The 27,865-nt window shown below is 42.4% G+C and overlaps 1 protein-coding gene and 1 pseudogene across 1 annotated transcript in view; one reads left to right on the forward strand and one right to left on the reverse strand.

The window, feature by feature from the left end:
* Positions 1-27,865, reverse strand: part of ARL15 (ADP ribosylation factor like GTPase 15) — a 448,900-nt gene that overhangs the window by 411,310 nt on the left and 9,725 nt on the right. The gene's annotated exons all lie outside the window — the stretch shown is intronic.
* LOC136146720 (3-oxo-5-alpha-steroid 4-dehydrogenase 1-like) lies at positions 11,816-15,598 on the forward strand (annotated as a pseudogene).

The following is a 27,865-nucleotide window of genomic DNA, read 5'->3' on the forward strand; positions in this document are numbered from 1 at the left end:
TCTTCAGCTACTAAAAACCTACTTTCCAATCCTTCTTTCTTTTCACACTCCCAAAATGTATAAGTACTGTTTCTGGGATTACCAACATTGTTACTCTTAAAAACCCTCAACCTATTTTGTGTTTTGTTTTTTTTTCTGACTAGCCTTACTGCCTCCTTCCTTCTCTCTCTCCCTCTCTCTCTCTCTCTCTCTCTCTCTCTCTTCCCCCTCTAATCCTTACAAATACCGCCTTATCCCCGAATATCTGACCTCAGATCAAGCAGCCCATCTAATCAAACTTCAAATTCATTCTAATAGTACTGTTCTTGAGAACAGACTTCTTCACTCTAATTAGAGGGAGTCAAATAAAACAGATATTTAAAAGCATAAACAAACTTTTTTGGGTCATGCTATAGGAAATGGTCATAAATTTTAAAATATTAGTTCGTATTCTTTCCCTATATGCATGCTCTGTTGTCAAGAACCCATCTTATTTTAACTATTAACCCACAGCTTGGAATGAAAGATGAGTATTCATCCACAAGGAAACAATGGATCTTCACCCACGATAAACTCTGACCCAGTAACCTCTATATCAGCATTCGCAAATCTCCATCTAGACTTGCCTGAGGAAGAACTAAAGAGTACTATTTCAAAAGCAATAACCTTCAGAATAATTTCATCTTCTTTTCTGCCTCATCTGATGAAAGTATGAAAAAGAAGTGCTGTCAAGAGCAAGCCACAGACTGGTTAAACTCCGTTAAGACAAGTCTACAAAAACAAAAAAAAAGGTCTAATCCAAAGAAAGAGAAAATGAATATTCAATTTGGAATTAATACAATTACTTACAGTTTACTGTTGTTTCCCCTAAGAAATTTCAAAAGGAAAGCATGAAAATAAAGGAGAAAAAAACATCTTCAACAAGATGGCAGAAAATACTATAGTCTGGAGAAAAACTGATTTCAAAGTAAAACAAATTTCTGTTCCATCAGGGGATGAAAAAAATACACCAATTTTCTTTTTCTAAAAGAGCTGTCTTTAAAATACCGTGATGTGCCATGCAATCCCTCATTTTGATACAGACCAAGGCAACAGTCATGTTTCTTTATTTTCTCCTCTACAAATCTGCACATGATGAAAATAAAAGGTTAATAGAGCCAAGTCAATGCTCTGAGTATCAGAAGTGTGTCAGAACTGGGGCAAGGAGAGCAGTAAACCACCTTTAAATGAGGCCCATGCCTGGATCACCTACTTCCAAGTAAAGCTAAGATCTAGCATTTTCTCTTGACAGCATCCCAAAACAAGTGGGCTGAAGGCAAAGGTGCGGGACTTGGGAAACTGGAGAGAAGCATGGTTCAGTGCGTTCCCAGGGGCTCGGTTCTCCCAAGTGCTGAGTGGGTGGAATCTTCCGAGTAAAGGCTACATCTGTCATTACGCTGTAGTCACTCCTCCAGACACAGAAAGAAACACTTGGGAACGCCACCGACTTCAGAACCAACATCTCCTTCTGTTAGAGTAGTCACTGAAAACATTAACAGTGAATTATTTAACAGCTCCCTTGGCACACACAAAAGGCTACTTTCCCCACTGGGAAATAAGTTAACTTTTTTCAAAAACTCAAACTTCTATTTACAAAATAAAATGAATTTTTGTTTATAAAATGTGGAGGAGTTTGCTCTTCAACCTCTGGTACAGTTTCCTTAGATTAGGGAAAAAGACAGTGATAATCAACCTGGAAAGAAACATTTACATCTAAAGCCAAACTAGCAAAACTGGTCTCTCAGCATTTTCCAAAATGTTTTCAACTGTAACAGTACTACCATCACCCAACAACATTTCTACTTCCCAAGCAATCTACAACTGTCCAGAGATGAACTATGTAAGGGTTTAACCAGTAATGCAAAGAGGAATCACTGCCCTCACCTGTTCAAAAATAATCATCTTCAGCACATGACATCTTTGTGAAATTCAATTGCAAAGATTTGAAAAAAACAATCTAGCAGAAATAATCTCAGGGATTTGAATAGTCATCTAGTAAAAACAATAAAATATAAACATAAATAGTCATATCAGAATCTATAGACTTCATGTCAGCAAAATTTTAGCCAATCTTCAGCAAAGCAGCACTAAAAGTCATGTGTAATATCTAAAGAAGAGCAGAATTTTGGCTCAATTTTGAATATAAGAATATTTCTCTTTCTAAAAATTCTGATTAAAGAGTATTAGGAGTAAGAAAAAATACCCTTCTAATTTACCACATTAAAATAATTAGTTCAGTTTACCTCAGTAGATTTCTTTTACTTTTTATCATGAACTGGGGATAAAGAAAAAAAACATTTAATCCAAGAAAAAAACAATTTGTTGAACATCACTAATGTTCAGGCATTACTAGGTGGGTAGATGTTAAATAAACAACGACAAATAAGACTCAGGAAAGAGCAGTCATTTAGCAGACCTGTGATATGATAACCGTGCCCAGTAAATTAAGTGGTATGCAATGCACAAAGAGTTTCAAAGAAATAGAGTAGGGGCACCATTACAGAGGTGTCAGAAAGACTTCGTGGAGAAGGACCACTGCCCCCAGTAGTCTCTAAGATTAGGAGTTAGGAGAAAGGGAGTTAACAGAAAAGGAAAAGATTATTCCAAATGAAACTGACAACAACATGAGTAAAAGCATAAACTATCACAGGATACACAAGCATTTGAGGGAGACTGGTGTATGCCATAAATATTCTCCTGTACCTTTAAAATTATCACTACTCAATCAGAAATCAGTTATTGATATTGTTGATTGTTGACACACTATATAAAATTCATTCATGTTAAGATGTTTAAATTTTATTATTTTAAGATTTATCTCTAACTCCCTGCCCCCCCCCCCAAAAAAAAGTTCCATTTGTCAGGGAGCAAGCATGATGGTCAAGTTATAAAGCCTACTCTGCCTCCACACCCTTACAGATAAAAAGGCCCATAAGCAAGATAACCACAGCTTATTAAATTAGCAGGATGTCCATCCTCAGCCTCGCCAACAGTCATGTTAGGGCCCAGCAGGAAGAGATAGGTTAGGCTAAACCAATCATTGTTACTCTCCAAAATATGAGTGGAAAAGTACTGCGAAAATAAAGCAGTTAGCAGTAGGAAGTGAAGCTGAGAGAACACAAAAAACAAAGGTATTAAGTAACTTCATGACCATGAAGAATGAAAGGAACCTAAATGAATGAGCAAGCCAAAAGTATGAATAAAGGAAACTATACAAAAAGATATACAAAGCAAAAGAAAAGAATACCCCTGCTAGTAAAGTCAAGAGAAGTGGACCCAAAGACAGACAGGTATGTGAGGAATGGCTGAATGTGGCTGCAGAGAAGTCTGTTTCTGAAGGAAAAAAATGATATATCCTCCAGGCTGCTTTGCAGACAGGTATAGCAATGTAACAAAGTTCTGGTCAATTAAATATAATCAGAAAGTTCCAAAAGTCTTTCGTGAGGGAGCTACACTCTACTGCCCTTTCACCATCCTGCTGCCTAGAATACAGTAGTGAGGGCAGGAGCTATGGCAGCAGTTTTGAACCGTGAGTCCAGACACAGTGGACAGAAGCATCTTGGGGACCTAATGACTTCTGGACTTACTAGCCTGAGAAAAAAATAATAATAAACATGTATCTTGTCAAAGCCACTATTTTCCATATGTGGGTTATTTTCAAATATCTTTTGATACTGATTTCTAACAATTCCACAGTGATAAAGAGAACAAATTGTGTATGATTTCAATACCTTTAGACCAGGAAATTTTTACACCTCGTTTTATATCCCTGGATATTTTCCAGTGTCTCCTGGTTTATAGTCTATGGGAAACTGAATAGAATTTGTATGCTGCTATTGTGTGAATATTGTATAAATCTGAATTATGTTGAATTGGTTCATAGTGCTTTTCAGGTCTACTATATCCTTCCACTTTTCTGTCTATTCTATTAATTTTTGAGAGTTTGATACTGAAACTCCAACTAAAAATCTTAATTTATCTACTTAAAAAATTATAATATATAGAACTATATGTAACTTCATTCTGTATTTTCCAAGTCTCCAAAAAATGTGTTATCATACTTTCATCATTTAAAAAAAAGCCACTATTTTCCAAACAAATCAATCCTAATTTATCCAGTGGCTGAGACAATGTCATTTTAACAAGAGGAATAGTCCCTTAAAACAGTTAAATGGAAGTGTGATGTGTTCTGATTTACAGTGGTATTATTATCCCCAGTTTAGAGATGGGGAAACAGATACCAGCTAGTAATGTGACAGAACCTGGATTTGAACCCAAATCTTTTGTACTTTTAATCATACTTTTTAATCATTAAGAACAAATGAATGAAAATGAAGTCAAGCAAGTTGTAAAGCAGGTGCACAAGTATTTTGTGGTTCAACAAATATTCTGACTGCCAGTAAAAATCCATGCTGCAGCCACCAGGCTCCCCCGTCCCTGGGATTCTCCAGGCAGGAACACTGGGGTGGGTGCCATTCCCTTCTCCAGGGGATCTTCCCGACCCAGGGATCGAACCCGGGTCTCCCACATTGCAGGCAGATGCTTTACCATCTGAGCCACCAGGGAAGTCCATGCAACGTCTGTAACCTACCACAAATAATATTTCTGTCGAGTTCCTGGGACTTTCTAGCCTATCTAGGCAGAAAAAGTTTTTCCCAGCACACATGTTCTTTCTTTTGGGATAAGGATATATATTTTAATTAATTTGTTTATTTTAATTAGAGGATAATTACTTGACAATATTGTGGTGTCTTTTTGCCAAACATCAACACGAATCAGCCACGGGTGCACGTGTCCCCCCATCCTGACTCCCCTCTCACTTCCCTCCCCACCCCACCCCCTGGGTTGGCCCAGAGCACCTGCTTTGAGTGCTCCGCTTCATGCACTGAACTTGTACTGGTCATCTACTTTACATATGGTAATAGACAAGTGTCAGTGCTATTCTCTCAAATCATCCCACCCTCACCTTCTCCCACACAGTCCAAAAGTCTGTTAATTACACCCGTGCCTCTTTTGCTGCCTTACATATAGGATCACTGTTACCGTCTTTCTAAATTCCATATATATGCGTTAATATACAGTACGAGAGTCGGGAACTTCCAGATGTTTGAGCTGGATTTAGAAAAGGCAAAGGACCCAGAGATCAAACTGTTGATCATCTGTTGGATCATAGAAAAAGCAAGAGGTCCAGAAAAACATCTACTTCTGCTTTACTGACTACACCAAAGCTTTTGACTGTGTGGATCACAACAAATTGTGTTGTAGAAAATTCTTTAAGAGATGGGAAGACCAGACAACTGCCTCCTGAGAAACTGGTATGCAGGTCAAGAAGTAACAGTTAGAACTGGACATGGAACAATGGACTAGCTCCAAATCGGTAGAGGAGTGTGTGTATACATACATATACATATATATGTATATATATATATATATATGGCTGTGTATTGTCACCGTGCTATTTAACATCTATGCAGAGTATATCATGTAAAATGCCAGGCTGGACGAAACACTAGCTGAAATCAAGACTGTCAGGAGAAATGTCAGTAACCTCAGATATGCAGATTACACCACCCTTATGGCAGAAAGCAAAGAAGAACTAAAGAGCCTCTTGATGAAAGTTAAAGAGGAGAGTGAAAGAGTTGGCTTAAAACTCAATATTCAAAAACCTAAGGTAGATCATGGCATTCGGTCCCATCACTTGATGGCAAATAGATGGGGAAACAATGGAAACAATGAGACTTTATTTTCTTAGGCTCCAAAATCACTGCAGATGGTGACTACAGCTATCAAATTAAAAGACACTTGCTCCTTGGAAGAAGAGTTATGACCAACCTAGACAGCATATTAAAAAGCAGAGATATTGGTTTGCTGACAAAGGTCCATCTAGTCAAAGCTATGATTTTTCCAGTCATATATGGATATGAGAGTTGGGCCATAGAGAAAGCTGAGTGCCAAAGAATTGATGCTTTTGAACTGTGGTGTTGCGGAAGACTCTGGAAAGTCCCTTGGACTTCTAAGAGATCCAACCAGTCCATCCTAAAGGAAATCAGTTCTGAATATTCATTGAAAGGATGCTGCTGAAACTGAAGCTCCAATACTTTGGTCACCTGATGTGAAGAAATGACTCATTGGGAAAGACCCTGATGCTGGGAAAAATTGAAGGCAGAAGGAGAAGGGGATGACAGAGGATGAAATGGTTGGATAGCATCATTGACTCAATGGACATGAGTTTGAGCACGCTCTCGGAGTTGGTGATGGACAGGGAAGTCTGGTGTGCTAAGGTCCATGGGGTCACAAAGAGTCAGACATGACTGAGTGACTGAACTGACACTGTATTGGTGTTTCTCTTTCTGACTTCATAAAGTCTGTATAATAGACTCCAGTTTCATCCACCTCATTACAACTGATCAAATGCATTCTTTTTTATAGTTGAGTAATATGCCATTGTGAACATGTAACACAACTTCCTTATCCATCCGTCTACCAATGGACATCTAGGTTCCAGCACAAGTATTCCACTCTAAGGGCCTAAAAAAGGGGATCTGGGCACCAGAAACTGAACACAGGCACCAGCATGCATGGCAGAAGTCTGCCAAAATTCTGATTGGTAAGGAGAGAGACAGACCTCTAAGAGTACAGAGGATTCTGGGAGACCAACAGTGTATTTTTTAAGGTGGTAAGAGGTCTTTCTCACTAACTTTAAGCAGAAGAATGTTCCATACACGTGACAACTAAGAGCTCAGCCTTAGCATTGCAACTTCCAGGCTCCTGATGCTACTAGGATGTTTCACTGCTCTCTGTGGTAAGGGTAGGAGGCTTCTGAAAGGCTCAGGGACTTCAGATGGTCAAGATGACAGCATCAGTGTACCAGACATTAATCTCCCTCATTAAGTAAATGTGTATCTGTACTGGGCATCTCCTTGGTGCCAGGCAGGGACCTCCTTGCTGAAAACTAAGCAATATACAAGGCTCAGGAGGCTGTACTCTAGTCAGGGGTGGCAGGTAAAAGCAAAAATAAATCAAGGTAGATGATGACAGGTATTATGGAAAAAAAAGAATAGAATGTGCAGGGGACAGGGAATTGGGGGTATTACTAACTTTGAAACCAGATGTGGTAATTCTAACAACAAAATAAGGAATCTAAGAAAAACTTTCAGCAACTTAGCTTAGAAAATCCCTGGTATAAGCAAATGCAGAATTCTATCTTGAAAAGTCAGAGCACCTGATACTCAATTCAATAGTCTACGGGTATTAAGAAGCAACCAGGGAGTCATGAAGAGCACAGCTTTGGGTGTCAGACTTTCTCAAATCAAATCCCAGGCACACAACTTACTATTTGTGGGGCCCTGGGCAAGGTACTTAACTTCTATGCATCTTAATTTGTCATTGGTAAAGTGAGGATAACCGTAATACCTATTGAACAGGGTTGTATGAGGATTAAATGAGTTATAAGAAGAAACACAGTAAGCTTCAAATTGGTGTTTATATTTTTTAACTGAGTGTCTACTGGGTTCCAGGCACACAAATTCCTCTGAGCTTCTGCATTAGGGGGCCAAGGGCACTGGGGCCCCCCAGGGATGCATTCTCCCATCAGCTTATCTGCACACTCTGGATTCAGGCCTTATTTCATACCCCTGGTGTCTCTTCCTGTTGCTTCCACATTCCAGAACTGTGACTTCTCATTCCAGAACTGTGACTTCTCACTGCAAACACTGAAAACCAGGACTCCAATCCTGAAACTCCCCAAAGAAAGAAATGTTCCAAAAGCAGAGGGCTCAGCTCCCAGCAAACAAACCCACACAAACCTGGCACCAGAGGCAAAAAGGAAACCTATTTATTTAGCTAGATCTCATATTACTGTCCAGCAAGGCAACTGCCATCTAAGTTTAAATCAAAGAGATTTTAGTCTACCTTATGCAAAAGTTTATTATTCAATTATCACATTTTAATATTCAATATTATTAATATTTCATGATATTGTTTTATAATGATAGGTATCCAGTTTTCAATGTATTGCCCACTAGACACTTAGGAGCACCACTGTACAATTATGTAATTCTGTAATTACACTGCAATAATATAGAATTATTAGGGAAATTATATATACATATATTTTTAGGGAAATTATATTTTTTAATTCCTTCAAAACATGGACTTTTCCCTCTCTCTCACTGCCTCCTTTACCCTCTCTCTCATTGCCTTCTGGATATAATCAAATACAACTTTTCAGCACTGCCCTTCTGGTTAGAAAACCTTAGAAATTATCATTTCAATTCTGTCTTTGAACATTTTAAGCTTCTACCTTGAGCATGATGCCATATATTGTCAAATCTATATATATAATCCTCAAAATGTTTAAAAACGGTCAAGCCCTTTCACTAGGTCAATAGCTCCATATAACTTGTAAAAATTGTACTGCCGTAAAGAAACACTGGTTATAGGAGAGTGTGTGGCCAAACTGTTTAAAGGATCAAAAAACCTTCTACTGGTTTATGAATCAGACAATCTAAACTTGTCCTCTGGTTTTTCTGACTAGAAAGGGAAGTGAGAGCTCCGAGTTTAGACCAACCTGGGTTCAAATCATTCAGGGCGTAACCTTATAGAACTTACTAAGCCACCCTGAACTGCAACAGCTGATCCTCAGGCAAGAAAAGAAAGACTACCACCAATACCACTAACCTTACTGGATTATGTAAGCAAGCTTCAAGGGCTTGGCAAAGACAAAGCACTGTCTCAAACTCACTGACCCAGCCCAAGCCGCCCACGTCTACTGCGGGGACACGGACGAGTTTCACCAACAGGTCCTCCTCCTGCCCTGTATACTCCAGGCTCCTTGCAGCAGCCAGAGCAAGATTTCAAAACAGAAATCAGGTCCTTTAACCTCCTGCTTAACCACTGGTTAGTTAAAGAGTAATTTTAAATGGAACTCAACTTTGCTACCACAACCTCCCAGCCCCACAGAATCCTGTCCAGCTCCCCTCTGGGTCCTGGCCTCAGGATCAATTTCTTCGAGCTGCTCAGCATCTGACACCCATAAACCTGATACTCACATGAACTGCCATACCATTTTCACTTGCTGAAGACAAACGACCCCGTTTGAGATGGTCAGGGAACCTCTCAGGGTCTTAGTGAAATCTCAAGGCCACCTGTGCCCAGCTTGGGCTTGCTGGGGTCCCACTACTTTTGGTCCCTAAGGCCCAGTCTACTCCTCTTTTCTTTTTCAGGGGACACTACTCTTCCTACGTCCTATAGATTTTCTCCTTATCTCTAGAGTCTGGCTGTTAAGTGGCACAAGCCCTCCTTCCTTTCCTTGTTCACATCCTTGCTTCTCCAAAGGGGTGCACACGGGCCCTTCTGATGCATCTTTTACTGCAATTTCTAAAGAGAGCAGACATGCTGAATTTATAGTCAGTTTAGACAGCAGGCTGTCTCACCAATGTTAAGTCCACAACTCCATAAACATGAACTGACTCAATTTATAGACATTCTTTATCTTCTCTCAGCAATATTTTGTAGCTTTCACCAGACAAGTTTATTCTCAAGTGTTTTCTTTTTTGGTGATGTTGTTAATGGAATTATTTTCTTAATTTTTGGATTGTCTGTCTTAGTATATAGAGATACAATTTAATTTAAAACTATTGATCTTGTATTTTGCAGCCCTGTTAAAAGTGTTTACTAGTTCTGATAATTGTTATGAATTCCTTAGTATTTTCTACTAAGGAGCATGTCATCTGTGAATAAAGTTTCACTTCTTAAAAAAATAAAAATAGATTTAAAAATAAGGAGAATAGACACAGCTGGGGCAGTTAGCATAAAAGTCTAATAAGGCAAGTCTGCACACTCAGAGCCCTTATTTCTCTGATTGTATGAACAAGCAAGCCTCTTAAATTCCTACCCTCCACCTCGGAGGGTAGATTGATCCAAACTTCTCTTCACTCTCAGGCCAGAAGCTAGAATCACAAACAGGGTGAGGAGCCCACCCAAACCCACTCCTTTTGAGAAAATAATCTGCATTTCTGCAGGTAATGATCCTAGTCAGTCAAGTGTTCCTTCAAGATGGTGAATAATTTCTAGTAAAAGCAAATGAAACCATACCTCTTGAAATGAAATGCAGCCAAATATAATGTGATTTAGAAGAACAGCTATGATTATGTTTTAAGTCACAGAAAGGGGAAAAAAAGACATTTATTAGGATGCTGGGTGTTTTACATCCTTATCTCATTCATTCCTCACAACTAGAGCAAAGCAGGTATTTCTAGATCTATCTATCAGATGGAAAACTGAGGACTTACCAGTATGTGGCAAGTAAGTAGCTGAACTCAGATTTCCACCCACATCTGATTCTAAACCTGTGGTTTTCAAGTCTGCTCCCCAGGGAGGATTCCAAAGAGGCAGCTGAATATTCGAGAAATTTTTTTTTAATTAATTTTTGTTAGAGACTGAAATGAAAAAACACAAACTCAAATGTACTATACATGAAATTTTAACACACCAGAAAACATCCCACACATTAACTAGTGCTGCAAGAGTGATCTTTTGGCCTGGGCAGTGAGGGTTGGGAGAGAGGGTTAAAATAAAACCTATATTCTGCCTTCTGGTTGAAGAATAATTTAGAATTGAGCTCCAGTACTTTGGCCACCTGATACGAAGAGCTGATTCATTAGAAAAGACCCTGATGCTGGGAAAGACTGGAGGCAGGAGAAAGGGATGACAAAGGATGGGATGGTTGGATGACACCACTGACTCAATCAATGGACATGAGTTTGAGCAAGCTCCAGGAGATAGAGAAGGATAGGGAAGCCTGGCATGCTGCAGTCCATGGGGTTGCAAACCATTAGACATGACTGAGTGACTGAACAACAACAAAATTTTAAAATCTGAAACAATTACAACTATGATTCTATTAGAATCTTGCTTTTCCTTAATATCACACAAAAAAACCCAAAATGCATAACTGAATGAACTAGAAGATGAACCTTCAGTTCTCATCCATCTAAATGGATCAAAACAAAATTGATCTGAATCTAAATTCAGTTCTATCAAAACAACATCATTGTCCTCACTGATAATATATAATATATATATTAAACATGTAAGTAAATGTCAGAAAATAAATTTGTAAAATTCAAGTATAAAATATCACATCTGTCCTGTATATCTGCATTCTGCATAAAATTGGTTGGGAAAAAAAGAATTCCCACAATTAAATGAAAAGACATTTGAAATCCACCTCTACACATCACAATAATTTCAAATAGCTCATGGTAAAGTGAGGAGAGATTGCTTGATATACTAGGTCCAACTGATAAGCAGGCAGAGTTAAAAGGAACTCTGCCTCTACTTCATTTTTTATAACATAATATTCCTGACAGGTGGGGAACAACTTCTACCTTGACACTTCTGATTCAAGGCAGATAAATAAATCTTTTAAGAAAGTTTCTCCTTACCCTGAACCAATACCTGCCTTCCTATAATTTTGACCCTCTCATTGTAGTCTGCCTGGAGATTCAATACAGGATACTACCCTATATCCTTGCTATAACTGGAGCCACTGATCACACTGTCTCCTTCTTTAGAGGTATCCCACAGGTACAAAAATCAAAACTCTGATATCAGTGAAAAATAAAATGAAATACTGTCTCTCTTCAAGGAGACAAATCCTACTTTACCAGTCCAGAGGCTGGCAAACTGCAATCCATGGGTCAAATCTAGCCCACTGCCCATTTTCGCTAATATAGCTCTCTTGTAACACAGTCATGTCCATCTATGTGTTATCTATGGCTGCTTTTGTGCAACAATGGCAGAGGTGAGTAGCTGAGCCAGAGACCTTATGGCCCGCAGAATCTAAAATATATCCTAGCTAGCCCTTTACAGAAAAAGTTTGTCCACTGTGATCTAACCCATCCATCATCCAGTGTTTTCTCATAAGCAAAGAACTGTGTTACATTCAATGTTACAGGCTATAGTGCAATCACTGAAAGATTTATCCCTGCAGTATATACAATGCCCAAGTACCTACCAAATTAAGCATTTCTCAGTAAGTATTTGTGGAACAACTTCTGGGCTGCCTATGCTATGGTTTTTCTAGTAATCGTGTATGGATGTGAGAGTTGGACTATAAAGAAAGCTGAATGCCGAAGAATTGATGCCTTTGAACTGTGGTGTTGGAGAAGACTCCTGAGAGTCCCTTGGACTGCAAGGAGATCCAACCAGTCCATCCTAAAGGAAATCAGTCCTGAATATTCATTGGAAGGACTGAGGCTGAAACTGAAACTCCAATACTTTGGCCACCTGATGTGAAGAATTGACTCATTGGAAAAGACCCTGATGCCGGGAAAGATTGAAGATAGGAGGAGAAGGGGACTACAGAGGATGAGATGGTTGGATGGCATCACTGACTCTATGGACATGAGTTTGAGTAAGCTCTGGGAGTTGGTGATGGACAGGGAGGCCTGGCAAGTTGCAGGCCACAGAGTCGGACATGACTGAGCGACTGAACTGAACTATGCGGGGCAGATCTAGCCCAGGGTTTGGGCTGCAGCACCAACCTCAGATAACTGTGCCTCCTATCCCCCCTGCTGCCCTGTATGTGGCTCATCAGGGCCTGCCTCCTCCCTGGAGCTGGCCTAGAGGTTCCTGCTAGATGGATTCACTGCCTACCTGGGCTTCTGTGCTGCTGAAGATGGTGGGCTCACCTTCTGGGCGCTACATGTTGCCACACTCTGCTTTTTGGCTGTTGGCTGCAGAATAGCCCTGAATGGTCTCTGAATGGGCTTCCCTCCTAGCTCAGTTAGTAAAGAATTCGCCTGCAATGTAGCAGACCCAGGAACCTCTGCTGGAGTCCATTATGCAATCTTATCTGGCTCATTAAAAATCAGATCTGATTCCTAAAACATGTTTTTCTCCTGTCATTATTCTGCTTAAACCTTCAGGGGCTTCCATGGTTCTCGAGAAAAAGTCTAAATCCCTGGAATCCAAAGGTCTCCTTAATCTCAGTTTAATTCAGTTGCTCAGTTGTGTCTGACTGTTTGCAACCCCAGGGACTGCAGCACACCAGGCTTTCCTAGAGTTTACTCAAATTCATGTCCATAGAGTTGGTGATGCCATCCAACCATCTCATCCTGTCGTCCCCTTCCCCTCCTGCCTGCAATCTTTCCCAGCATAAAGGTCTCTTCCAATGAGTCAGCTCTTCGTATCAGGTGGCCAAATTATTGGTGCTTCAGTTTCAGCCTCTGTCCTTCCAATGAATATTCAGGACTGATTTCCTTTAGGATGGACTGGCTGGATCTCCTAGAAGTCCAAGGGACTCTCAAGAGTCTTCCCCAACACCACATTTCAAAAGCATCAACTCTTTGGCGCTCAGCTTTCTCTGCGATCCAACTCTCACATCCATACACGACTACTGGAAAAACCACAGCTTTGACTAGACAGACCTTTGTCGGCAAAGTAATGTCTCTGCTTTTTAATATGCTGTCTAGGTTGGTCATAACTTTTCTTCCAAGGAGCAAGTGTCTTTTAATTTCATGGCAGCAGTCACCATCTGCAATGATTTTGGTGATCCAAAAAATAAAGTCTGTCACTGCTTCCATTGTTTCCCCATCTATTTGCCATGAAGTGATGGAACTGGATGCCATGATCTTAGTTTTCTGAATGTTGAGTTTTAAGTCAACTTTTTCACTCTCCTCTTTCACTTTCATCAAAAGGCTCTTTAGTTCTTCTTTGCTTTCTGCCATAAGGATGGTGTCATCTGCATATCTGAAGTTATTGATTTTTCTCCCAGCAATCTTGATTCCAGCCTGTGCTTCATCCAGCCCAGCATTTCTCATAATGTACTCTGCATATAAGTTAAACATGCAGGGTGACAATATACAAGATTGAGGTACTCCTTTCCCGACTTGGAACCAGTCTATTGTTCCATGTTTTAACTGTTCTAACTGTTGCCTCTTGACGTGCATACAGATTTCTCAGAAGACAGGTCAGGTGATCTCTTGAAGAATTTTCCACAGTTTGCTGTGATCCACACAGGTAAAGACTTTAGCGTAGTCAATGAATCAGATGTTTTTCTGGAACTTTCTTGCTTTTTTGATGATCCAACAGATGTTGGCAATTTAATCTCTGGTTCCTCTGCCTTTTCTAAATCCAGCTTGAACATCTGGAAGTTCACAGTTCACATACTGTTAGAGGCTGTTAATTTGCTTGCGTGTGAGATGAGTGCAATTGTGCGGTAGTTTGAACATTCTTTGGCATTGCCTTTCTTTGGGACTGGACTGAAAACTGACCTTTTCCAGTCCTGTGGCCACTTTTCCCTTAATCTAGCCCTCACTACTATCTGTCCCATTATCTCTACCACACCCAACAGAATCCTCCCTTCTGGCCAGGCCAGCACCCCCTGGTCCGGGGACCAGCAGAACTCTATCCAGTTGCTTTGTCCACGTTGCTCTCCATATGGAGAGCCCCACACAATCTGCCCCTTTCTCTGTATCTGTCTAAATATCGCCTTTCTAAGCTCAGCCCAAGTACTTTCTTCTCCTGCTCACATTTGTCACCTTTTACCTGTATCAAGAACGGCAAACAGGTTTCACTATATATACCAGGCCCAGACAATGGAAAATACATTGCATGGAGAATTCTGAGCCTTCATCCCTGCTCAGACGGAAAGGGTTCTGTGATCAACAGTGGTTTCTGCCAAAGGCACAAGGGGGAGAAGTGACAAGATATCTGTTACGTATCTTTTCCACCTTTCAGCTGCCAGCTGGAGCTGCCTAGGCTGTATGGGAGCTGCCCTCGCTGGCCCCGTTGCTCCTCACAGGCATTGTCAAGCGTCTCAACCGCTGGCCCAATTGCATCCTCCTGGCCATTTTTCTCGTCCACTATGTGCAATGGGCCTTGACTTTCCTGTTTCTGAACTAAGGAGGAAAGTCCGCGCCTTTTTACGCCTTTCTATTGGCATTTGTGTTCTGCATCTGTAACGGCTACTTGCAGAGTACATACCTGAGCCAGTAGGTGGATGACTGGTTTTGTCTTCTGGTTGATGTGCTCAGTTACTCAGTTGTGTCCGACTCTTTGCGATCCCACGAACTGTAGCCCGCCAGGCTCCTCTGTCCACAGGGATTCTCCAGGCAAGAACACTGGAGTGGGTTGCCATGCCCTCCTCCAGGGGATCTTCCCAACCCAGAGATCAAACCCAGGTCTCCCTTTTGCATGTAGGTACATTCTTTATTGTCTGAGCCACCAGGGAAGCCCAGAGGCTTCTGGTTGACAGACATACTGATAAACACCCATTCAGATCATGTTCTAAGGAACTTCTGAAAACCAGGAGACTGGATATAAAACACTGAGGCGGGGCTTGTTTGAATACATCACTGCAATCAACTCTGGACTTGCTGACAGTTGCTGCTACCCCCTCGCCAGCTGGTCCATCCAAGGCTGGGCTTTGGCTCTGTTCACTTTCTGTGTCCTATTCACCAGGGCTCAGCAGCATCACCAGTGGTATCATGAGAAATCTGAAGATTATCCAAAATACAGAAAAACTATGATTCTGTTTTTAAGTTTGTTGTCAATGGAATTATCTTCAACATGAAGATTTTCGATGATGCCTCTTTTGGCATTATATAAATAAATGTATATCTCTGTAACTTTTCTGCTCCTTCATCCTCTTCAAGATTTTCTCTAAGAGTTCTTTCCCCCTAGCAAATTTGTAAGCTGCCTAATAACAGTCTAATCAAATTGAAATTGCAGGTTACAGTATGATGCTGCATACCAGGTCAGGAATCAGGAACTCTGTAATTGTGGCTGACCCTCCGCTGATTTGGGGTTTGCCTCTGTAGACCAAAACATCTCTCTACGCCTTACAAATCCCCCAACAGTAATGGGTTTGAGGTCAAAGGTGATGTCACCCTTCCCCAGCCCATGAACATGTGTTCCGTCTTTTGGCCTCTCCTCCCACTAGATGAGAGAGGCCTGGGTTCCCATAGCTTCTCACTGTTGGGTCCGAGGCAGGCAGAAAAGTTGGGTGTAGAGAAAGGAGGGGCCCAGCAGAGCCTGGTGCAAAAGACCTTTAGCACCTTCTGCAGCTGGCCCACCAGGTGACTTCACTGGCAAGGCAGGGCACTGGGAGTGTACCTGAGGAGCAAGCGGCTGTGTCCCCCACAAGAGTGACTTGTTGGAGGCCCCCAGCTGGGAGCTTAAAGGTGCCACAGGGCAGCCCTCCCATCTTGGATCACTTGCCATGAGCCATCATGAATCCCTGGCCTGGGATGGTTTCTCTTCCTCCTTCTAGGTAGAGTTAGAAAAAATTTTGAAAGCACTTTTCAAGTTCCTCTCAATATTGCAAAGCTGTAACTTGAAGCAGAATTTCTTATTTTAAATGCACTCAAGGCCCTTGGCTAAGAGGAGACTCTGCCTTGGACCCGCTGGTGTAATAAACTGCACTCCACTATCTGTATTGTCCTTCTGAGTGAGTTTGTTTCCCGGAAAGCGTGGCTATAACATTTGGTGCATTGGCCAGGAAACTCCTCGCTTTGAGGAGACAGGTCTCATTTGAGGCCACCCCGAAGCTTTGTAGCTTGAATCTCCTAGAGGGGGGGAAGGCGCCTTGCCCCTCTGGAAGGATTCTGCTTTTCAACGCCCGGACCTTTCACGTCAGCAGGTAGTGGACGGCAGCAGGGGAACTGAGCGCTCAGTTAAAGTTGCAGGTATTGTCCCTTGATCCATCACACCAGAGCGAAGAAGGCATACCACGCTGACCCAGAAGACGCCGAGTAGACCACCCAGAAGGACCCCACCGACCCACAGGAAACCAAGATCATTCTGAGGAGGAAGAAGAAAACGAGGTCCCGGACAAGCCCTCTACAGGATGGAGCTGGGTAAACGACTCCTGCTGCTCGGCCTCACCAATGCAATTCTGAACTTGGGTGTGTGGGGCTATGCCCCTGTCAGTAATAGACAGACTCCCCTGGTGGGTATCGTCACTCCGTTATGGGGACTTTAACAACAGAAAGGAACTTTCCTCTCTCTCATCAACCATAACCTTTCTTTGCCCTCTGGTGTTGGAAAAAGCCATCAGTGGGCCAGGGACATAGAGTTACATTTAACATGAACACCAGCCTTACGGAGATAACAGAGGCTTATACCTCATATATGAAAATTAAAGAGGAAAAGGGCTCCCTTACAAAAGGGGGACAGGCCTCCCGGTGCCTTGAGCTACCAGGTCTGGGATGAATATTTCTAGATGACTCCTGAGAAAAGACAGTTGATTGCCCCTGCTACTATTTGCTGGGAACAAAAAGAACAGAAAGTTGGATTTGGAGACCATCCCCTAGACCCAAAAGAATTGTTATTTGTCCTCTGAACAAAGTAAACAAATCTTGGAAGTTACCTATCACCCCAGTCAGTCTGCTCAGTGGCCCGGTTCCGACTGGCCTGGAATCCGCTGGGTAGCCCCCAGTGGGACCCAGTGGCTCTGTGGGCTTAACTTATGGCCATGGTACCAGTTGGCTGGGTGGGGCGTTGCACATTAGGATTTGCTTTCGCCCATGGCAGAACTAAGCCTAGCCTACACCAGCCTCCAGTAAACCTGCCTTATCTGCATGCAAGATGGACACGATCCGTGTTCCAATGGTATGACTATCTTGTTGCCTTGTTTGTACCCTCTGTAGAGACAACGGATATCATGGTTAAGGTAGAGGCCTTAACTAATTTCACTAAACAGGCCCTCTTAGACAGTACTAAAGCCATTCAAACTTTAAAAAAAGAACAGATTCAGATGAGGAAGGAAATAATTCAAAATAGGATGGCATTAGACATATTCACAGCAGCCCAAGGAGGGACTTGCACCATAATTAAAGTTGAATGTTGTGTGTACATCCCTGACCTGTCTAAAAATGTATCTACTGCCTTGGAGGATATGCAAAATCAAATGAAAGCCATGTCTAATGAACTGTTGTTATAGTAATCTTGATCATACTGCTTTGTGGGCCCTGCTTCCTACAATGCCTTGTGAATTTTGGAACCCAGAAGTTGATTGCATTCTCTCATGTGGGTGGCAGGAGGGCTAAGGTACAATATATCTCAATAAATGTTGCTCGTTATGGAAACTAAGAGCATCAAGAGGGGGGAATGAAGAAGAAATTCATAAGGCCTGGACTCCATCTCAGGCCTGTCCGTGCTGATTGTGCGCGGTCACCTCTCCAGTGGACTCTGATCTCTGTGCTTAGCGCCTGTGGGAATGACAATGAAAGGATAAGACCCCGCTCTGGGCAGGGGAATCTTGAAGAAGAAAAAACAGACACTAATCACCCCTGCCTCCGGACAGTATCTATCGAAATGTAATCACAGGCTTATCGGTTATTAACTAGTTGGAATGTAACCGTGGGCTTATTGATTATTAACTGTTTGAACACATAACACGTGAATGATGGGGTTATTGTGATTGTATTTATCCTTCCTTTGTAAGCCTCAAGGGATTTGGGGTGGTGGGTTTGGACACATACACATGGGGTATAAAAGATTTTCACAAATGCTGGTTGGGGCCCTTGGCTAAGAGGAGACTCTGCCTTGGACCCGCCGGTGTAATAAACTGCACTCCACTATCAAAAAAATAAATAAATAAATGCACTCAAAAACTCCGTGGAGACAAATGGCAGTAATAAAATGTACTTCTTGTTACCAGATATGTAAAAAAAAAAATCTGCTCACTAGAAGGCTGCTGAATCTCCTGGCCCCTCTATGGAAATCTAACACACACATGGTAGAACCGCCTCCTCTCCTGGACAGCACTGCCTCCATTGCTGCCACATTTACTGAGGTGGGAACTGAAAGAGCAAGTGGAGAGAGTCCATGTTTGCTAACATGCTTGGTGGCAGAGGCCTTCAGGACATCGTGTCCTGGACATTCTCCTGCTGCCACCTTTGTACAGGAAGCAGGTTCTCCTGCCCCCCTATACCTTAGGCCCCTCATCAGTTCCCTCCATCCTTCTCCTGGCTCACTTTCTTTTTTTTTTTTTTTTCTGGCTCACTTTCCTAAACAAGGGTTCCTTCCCCATGAGTTTCCATGAAGAAATTGTATTCTCCGTGTTACAGTTCTTAGAGTCTCTTGAGGTTTCAATTACACAGAAAACCTTCCCTGATGTTTAACAAAAAATGGAATACTTTGGGGGAAAACTTTATGAGCAAATTAAACTTTGGCACTTTTTCTGACTGAGTAATTACTTGAAACCAAAAAACAATAAATATTTAGGATCTCCTCCAAAAAACTAAAAAATCTGAGGAAGTCCTGACTGATTTGGGCCACTGGGTTCTAGAAGGCATATCTGGCCAGAAAGATACCTGTCTGTGAGTCAGAGATGTTCACTGTGAGTTTTACTTCTGTTAGTGCTTTATTTTTGAGTGACCAAAAGTCTGGGTTAATTTAGGATTTGAAGCACAGTTACTACTTCATGGAATGCACTGGATGGCTGACATAGGAAGAGATCTTGATCTATCTTGTCTGCCAGTTTTCTATTTGCTAAAAACTGTAACATAGCAAATTATGACCAATTTGTTATTGTGTTAATTGTAATAATCAAGGAGATTAATAAAATTGCGTTAAAAGAATAAGCATTTGTGGCATGAGGAAAGTTAGACAGGAAGAGGAAAGAGAAGATGGGGAAGGGGTCGGGGAGGGTAGAAATAGGGCTTTACTTTTTCCAAAACTAATCTGGACAAATATCCTTCAAGGAATTATTTTAAAACCTACCAGATCCCTATTCTACTGTAACTAGGTATTTGAACACAGAGCTGCACATCTGAATTAAAATTGAGGACCTAAAGTCACTATGTTTCATTTTGAGCAAATCAATAGTGACTGAAATGTTGTTTAGTAAAGAAAAGTCCTTGCTAATTTTGAAAATCCAAGAAAATGCTAACCACCCTTTTTTTTAATTGAAATTTATTTTTATTTAATCTACACAGAGACTTTCTAAATTGAAGTATAGCTGATATACAATATTATGTAAGTTAACAGGTATACAATAAGATGATTCACAAATTTCAAAGATTATACTCCATTTACATTATTATAAAATAATGGCTAAATTTACCAAGTTGTACAATACATGCTTGTAGCTTATACTCAACAGTTTGTAACTCTTACTCCCCTACTATCATGCCCCTCCCTCCTTCCCTCTTCCCACTGGTAACCACTAATTTGTTCTTTATATCTGCACGCACATTCACCTTTAAAAGAATATTCATTTGCTCTTGCTGCTGTTGTTTTAAAATCACTCACACAATAATATAAAAACTGCAGCCTGAGTCCACAAAAATGACAGAGAACAGCTCCTCTTCAGGCTCATGAAGTAATCCTGCCCACAGCCCAGGATCAGCTCACAGGGGCCCTGAAAAAGTCAGGAAACCCAAAGGAAGCCCAGGAATGACCAAATAATCCTGTCTCGGTGACCCAGTCTCCAGGACACATATCTTAAACCCAATAAATCATAGGGAAAATCATGTTACACTAAGAAATATTACTGGTGAACACCAGGGATGTACAATATTTCTATGTAAAATAAAACAGAGAGGAAGAGAACTTCAAACATTACAAGAGGTTTTCTACATCCAGCACAGTAATATGAAAAAAAAAAGCACATTCAGAAAACATTAAAAATGACAACATTATCCAATAAATCAGCCCAGTGCTCAGTTGTCTATAACATGCTGCCTCTCAGGAAACATTCGTTTAAGGGAAGAAAAGTTCTCAAAAGCAGAAATTTGACTCTCAACCTGTTTGCGACAAAAGAGAAGTTGAGAGTTCCAAGCAACAGTGCAGTCCACAGTAAGACCTCAGAAAACCTGCCCCCTCAAAGTGAGCTGACTCACTTGGCCACACTTATGTAACAGCAAAACCAGCCTGTGGCAGAATGTGGGCTACCCTCTGCCATGCCAGGACCTTTCACTCCTCCAAATGAGAAGCAGCTGCAATATTTTTTTTCCCCTCTCAATCTCCTACAAATACAGTAAAGAGAGTCAGACTAGAACAGGTCACTGGAATTACAGAAGTAGAAAGACCTTCCTAGAATATGTGTCCATCCCTCTTATCTGGGAGTAGGATGTGCCCTCTCCTCCTGGCAGCCAGATTCTGCCAAGTGATTCGAAGCCCTGGCTATAGTTAATTGGATCGAATTGGACCCGGAGTCAAGCCGAGCCAACCAGATTCTCTCCTTCTGGAAATTCGATACTGAGTTATGAGAAACTAGATAGTCTGGTTTGGAGGTTCTTACACTGGTTTTTTGCCCCGTGGGAACACTGACAATATCTGGAGACATTCTGATGTCACGGCTGGAGTGGGGGAGAGGTTGGGTGTTGCCAGCAACAAGGGCATAGAGGCCAGGGATGCAGCTAAACGTGCTCCAGTGCACAGAACTACGCCCAACACAAAGAATCAGCAGCTGCAATATTTTTAATCTAGTTACTCTGCACTATGTTAATTAGGTAGGGGCAGAAAGATTTTTGAAAAGCTGGTATTAGAAAAAGGAATAGAGTCAGAATGGGGTCTTTTTGGTAACAACAGAATCTTAAGTTCTTGTTTTATGTAGAAAGTTCCAATCCAGTAACAGCAAATACTTTTATCATGCTCATGGTACTAGGCTCTCTGCTGAATGCTTTCATATAAATGTATTTTAACTCAACTCTGAGTGGTAGGTAGTATTATGCCTATTTCAAATATGAGGAAACTGAGGCACAGAGGCCACACACTAGGTAAGTGACAGAGTTAGAATGAAAATGCAGGGCGTCTGACTCCAAGGTCAGTGCCCTTAAATATTACTCTGTGCAGCCTCTCAGCCCAACCACTGACTTAGTAGCCATCATGTGTACCTGTGTTGGGCTCTGGGGAGACAAAGAAGCCCACAGCCCAGCCCTGCACTGTGACATTGTGTTCTGTCCAGTAACAGAGAGCCAAGGCAAGGCTGTAGCGAGCGCATCAGCACCTCTCTGCCAGTATGCAGTGGGGACCTTGGCAAGCTGGCTGGGGCTGGATCGCAGGCATGCCTGCCCCCTTGGTCGGGCACCTCGTTGTAGTTAGTGTCCAGTGAGCTTACCGGAGCAGCCCTGTAGGGAGCCTCAATTCAGGCTTGTCAGTGGAAGACTGCAAGAGAGAAGGCTTTGAGTAGAGTGAGCAGGAAAAGATGAACTTTCCAACCGGAAGTTATTTCTGCAACACTACACTCTGTGGTCACTTTAGACAGAAGCCAGGCTAACACAGTCTTCGCAGCGTTATTAACAATTCACTCAGATTACCACGTGACTGTCTGAACAGAAGCTGCTCTGACAAACCAGCCCTAAGCAAGTTGCCGTCACAAAACCAAGAAGCTGCCTGAGACCGACCAGCTTTTGGTCTACTGGGAAGATCTGGGCCATCCTCAGCTTCTGGACTCAGCACACTCGACCCCCAATGCTCTGCCTTGGGAGTCTGGTATGGGAAGGTTTGAAGGACCTAAACCGCACACCGCCTCCTAGGAGACACAGCCCATGTGGAAAGAGTCAGATGCTGACAGGCTCCCTTAAGACAGCCCTGTCCCCTCTCTCACCAGGGACCAAGACTCCTGTGGAAGCGCTACTGCTCTTAGCAGCAGAGTAGACTGAGGGTCTTAGGAATCAAGTAACTGAGCTTTGGGTCTATTTATCCGAACAAGGACTCCCTCCTTGCAGCACAACCAACTTGGGCCCACTTTCTCCCACCTGCCTGACCAGGGAGCTGCTACATCAAATGATTCTGGGACAACATTCACCTGCTTCCACCATCCTCCGTGTTACAGTTATTCTTATCCCACACTCTAGAGGCTCTGTGCCTCCTCTCCAGCAATTCAGCCTCTCACAAGTCCAGTCCCTCTCCAGCCTCTCCACAGAGGCCTCTTGACATGGTGGTGTTGGTACCGGGGGTGGTTCAGGGGCCGGTGGTAGAAGGCGAGATGGTGGGCTAGTTAATATGCATTAATTATGCAGTATTTGTTAAAAGGGAGGCTTCCTGTGTTCAAAGCATAACTCTGCCACTTCCTAGCTGTATTTCCTTCAACAAGTTGCTTAACCTTTCCATGTCTCAGTTTTAACATCTGAAAAATAGAGATGATACCTACCTCACAGGACCCTTAGAAAGTGCCTGTCAATGTTTAACACTGTGAAGCGGTTTTCCATGTTGTTGCTAGGACAACAGTAAGGGGGGGAGGGGTGACAGAGAAAGAGGTGTCAGGCACTGTTCTAGAGTACTTGTGCTATTTTAGTTAATCCTCACAACCAACCCAAGAGGTAGTCACTCTTACTATCCCACTTTGCAGAGGAGGAAAATGAGACAATGAGAAGTTAAGCAACTTGCCAAATCTAGAGCGGTGGAGCCAGGCCGGCAATTCAGCTCAGAACCTGCCGTACACAACAATGAAAGAAAAACTCCTCTACACCCACAAAGGCTTCCTAAGTGCCCCCTATGGCCTAACTCCGTCCCTGGAGGTCACCCTGGAGGATCTCCAGAGCCCTCCTTCTCCCCTACTCCTTTCAAGACTCAGGGCAATGAGCTCTAACATCTAGTGCTGTCCGCCTCTGCCTGTCAAGGACATTGGCCAACCTTCCCCTCTTTCACCGAGGATTTCTGAATCTGCCTCAGCCTTTTGCTCCAGCCCAAGTCCTATCAACTTTGTCAACCACAAGGGTGCGCTACCCAGCACCTTGGGTACATTTCCTCTTCTACTTCCTAAGCTCCCCATCTTTCCCAAGGCCAAACACAGTCACACATTGGAGCCTTCTCTCCAAAAACTTAAATTCATATACCCTATTGTCTCCCACAATGAGTTTTCTCCCTCAGTTTTCTGAACGGTTATTCCAAATAACACCTATTGTTCAGTCCTATCAGCACCACCCATCCTCACATCCTCTACTCACCCTTCCTTCCTTTCCACTAACTTGGAGCTCACGGTGCTCTATCACTTCCACCAACCTCTTGCCCATGTCCTAAACTTCCTCTATTCCATTATCCACCCAGTAATTCACCCTGGAAAAAGCCCAACTTTTATCAATCTAACTGTCCACCTTCTTGAGACCTTCCTTTCCAAAGTCTGGAAGAGAAAAAAACAAAAGTACCATAGACATCAGATTTTTGTCATTGCTGGGTCATGGTCTCCGATGACTTCAACAGTGCACCACAACCAACACATCTGTGTCCTGGTCATCATTGCCCTGGTCTTTCATTGCAGCTACTTCAGCTCCAACCCCTAGGCAACCATATTTCAGTCACATTCAGCAAGACGACCTCATGTTCCACTTCATCGGCATTTAACCATCTCAAGTTCAGCCCCCTTTAGAAAAGAAAGCAGTTCCTCAATGTCCCTAGTCATCTTCCAGGTCCAGCCCGAGTCTTCTTCTCATCCATGGTGAAATTTCCAGACAGCCTTGACTGCAGCAGTGTGAATTCCTCACTTCCACTGGGCCTCTGAGAGCCTCTGACCCAGGTAACCGTGCAGCCATCATCTTCCATGATCTTTGGGCCACGGGAAACACAACTGGCTACTTCCCCTTCCTGGAAGGTCTCCCTTCTCAGCCTGTGGAACGCGACACTCTGCAGGTTTTCTCCCAACCTTGCAGCTCTCTTTCTCTCTCAAGATTCCTTTCCTTTTGCTGATCCCACAAAAACCGTGTGCCTAATATGTACCAGCCCTGAGAGTGACACTAGACTTCCTCGGGTTCTCCCTTCCATACTGAGCACAACCCTCCCTGGGTGAGCTCAGATGTGGCCATGGCTTCAGTTACCATCTAAACAGTTAAGGATGTGACGTCAGACATTAGTAAGACCTGGGTTCATATTCTGGCTCCATCACATTGCAGGCATGACATAATTTCTCTAAGTCTCAGATTCTAATCTCTAAAAGGAGAAAAGCAATAAATCATGCATGAAAAATACTTAGCACTGTGTCTCACAATGATAATTTAATAATATAGTTACACACACATATATATGGCTTTGCAGTTGGTGCTAGTGGTAAAAAATCTGCCTGCCTATACAGGAGACGCAAGAGATGCAGGTTTGATCCCTGGGTCAGGAAGATCCCCTGGAGTACGAAATGGTAACCCACTCCAGTATTTTTGCCTGGAAAATCCCACGGACAGAGGAGTCTGTTGGGCTACACAATTCACGGCGTTGCGAAGAGCTGGACATGACTGAGCACATACACACACACACACACACACACACAGCAAGTAACGATAATGTTACATACTGCTTTTAACTCATCCAAAGCTCACCTCTAAGCTCCCACCTAATTCAGCTTCTCACACTGAATCTCAATTTGGACTTCCCACAAGCAGTACAAACTCTGAACTCAAAGTCTTCACTTGCCTCTCCATGTGCTACTCCTTCAAGTGTCACCTACCACAGTACATGACCCGTTTCGCCTCCGTGATGTCTACGATGGTTCTAAAACATGCCCATAAACCCTTTGACTTCCTGCCACCCAGAGGAGGTGCCTGTCTCCTGCCCTTGTGACTGCCTTGATGAACAAGTGCCATTTAAGTGATGCTGCATGACTGCTGAAGCCAGGTTAGAAAGACCAGTAGCTTCCACCAGTTTCTCCTGATACATGTACTCTGTGAGCCTTCAATCTGGATGTAAGCAGTGCAGCCCCCTGAGGCCTCATGTAGAAAGATACATGAAGAGAAATGCCCCAGGAGTCCACATTTTCCAATCCCCCAGATTTGCATGTTGCCAGACCAGTGTTCTAAGAAGCCTTGAGATGTGCCCAGCCACCATCTGATGGTACCTTAATAAGGAATCCTGAGCAAGAACAGCCTAGTCGAACCCAATTCACCTCCAGATTCATGAGTTTAAAAAAATGACTATTATTAAGCCACTGTTTTAAGGTGGTTTGTTAGTAATAGATAATCAGAACAATGTTCAAATCAAAAACCTGAAAATTATCCCTAAAATCTCCTTTGTTCTCATCTTCTACCATCAATTACAAAATCCTGGCAATTCACAAATGTTACCTAACTCCATCTACTTTTCTGCATCCTTCCTGCCTCTACCTGGCTGTGAATACCATCATCTCACTCGTGAAGCAGGATAGCCTCTTCCAAACTGGGCTTCTTCCTCCCATCCACTGCCCCTTCCAGTGCCTGTCCACACTGCAGCCTGACCTGACCATGTCACCCTAGGCAAACTTTAAAGGTTCCCACAATGTGACCCTAGATGGACTCTGCAGCAAAGTGTACCCAACTGTTTCTGACTCTGCTCCAGCCACACTGAGCCCTGGGAGTTCTTAAAGCGACGGGGTTACTCACCCCCAAGTCCCTGCACATGCTGTTCCTTCTGCCTGGCCCTGACCCTGCCTGTCACTGGGCCAACACTCCGCAACTTCAATGTTGTAGATTAAAAATGACTCCTCTGAAAAAGCTCTCTTTGGCCCTCAAGTCCAGGTTAAGACTCCCTTTCATATACTCTATTAGTAACCTGTATTTCCCTTTGAGTAGAATATGCCACTCCAAAACATAATTGCTTAGTTTTCATCTCTACAAGAGTATGAGTTCTTTGAGGGCAAGCCAATGTGTTATTCACTTGTATATATCCCTAGTGCCCAGGACAGCACCAGAATACAAAAAGCTTATAAATAATTAGAGCTGCTTGAATAAATGATAATTATGTAAAGGCAAATTTATGATCACTCACTTAAAGAATTAGAAAGAATGGGAAAAAAGATAGCTATTCCAAGAAGGATACAAGATGATTAAGGAAAACTTTAAATAAACACTTAAGATATCTAATTAATCTCACCTTTTTATAGATGAAGAAATTGAAGACAGTGACACTGACTGGTTTGCCCAAACCTTACACTGAGTTGCTTGTAAAGCCAGGAATACTACCAGGTCAACTGACCTCCACAGTACCTCTTCAGCAAGACAGGATCTTCAAGTGAAATCACACAACCAAAGAATATGGTCAACTAATTTCTTCAAATTAAAAAAAATCTGTCTTATGATCCTCTTACATTATATTGTTTTCATGCCTAAACATATGGAAGTAGCTCTGGGCAACTTTAAATTTATTTGGGGTACACACTCATCAAAATAAGTAAATTAATGATTGACAAAGTAAAGACTATTGGTGAGGATACAAAATAACTGGACCTTTTACACTACTGGTACAAGTCTAAGTGGCAAAACTACTTTGGGAAATGTTTGGCAGTACTTAGTAAACCTAAACATATGTATGCCCCCGTGAACCTGAAATTCTGCTTTACCCAACAAAAATGCATTACTTCCCCCAAAACCATAACAAAAAGGTTTGTAGCAGCTTTATTCCAAATACCCCAACTGGAAACAACCTAAACGCCCATCACAATAGAATGAACAGTTTAGTAGTAGTAGCATATTCATACAATATTAATTTGCAATCAGAAAAGAACTGGTTTATGCAACACGGATGGATTACACAGGCATGCTGAGTAAAAGAAACTACACACAAAAGAACACCTAGCTGTGATTCCATTTATATGAAGTTCAAAATCGGGTCAAACTAATCTATGTCAACACTGCATAGGAACGAACACCTAGGCAGGAATACCCTACAGAGCCTTCTGGGGTATTACATATCCACCTGGGGGTGGTTACAAGACACAGGTACATATAAACTCATCTTCGTTACTGTTGTTTATTCACTAAGTCAATCTGACTCTCTGCAACCACAGAGACTGTAGTCTGCCAGATTCCTCTGCCCCGGGGACTTCCCAGGCAAGAATATTCAAGTGGGTTGCCACTTCCTTCTCTGGGGATTTTCCTGACCCAGGGATGGAACCTGCATCTCTTACATTGGCAGGCAGATTATTTACTACTGA

The sequence above is a fragment of the Muntiacus reevesi genome, chromosome 14 (assembly GCF_963930625.1).
Source record: "Muntiacus reevesi chromosome 14, mMunRee1.1, whole genome shotgun sequence".
NCBI lineage: Eukaryota > Metazoa > Chordata > Mammalia > Artiodactyla > Cervidae > Muntiacus > Muntiacus reevesi.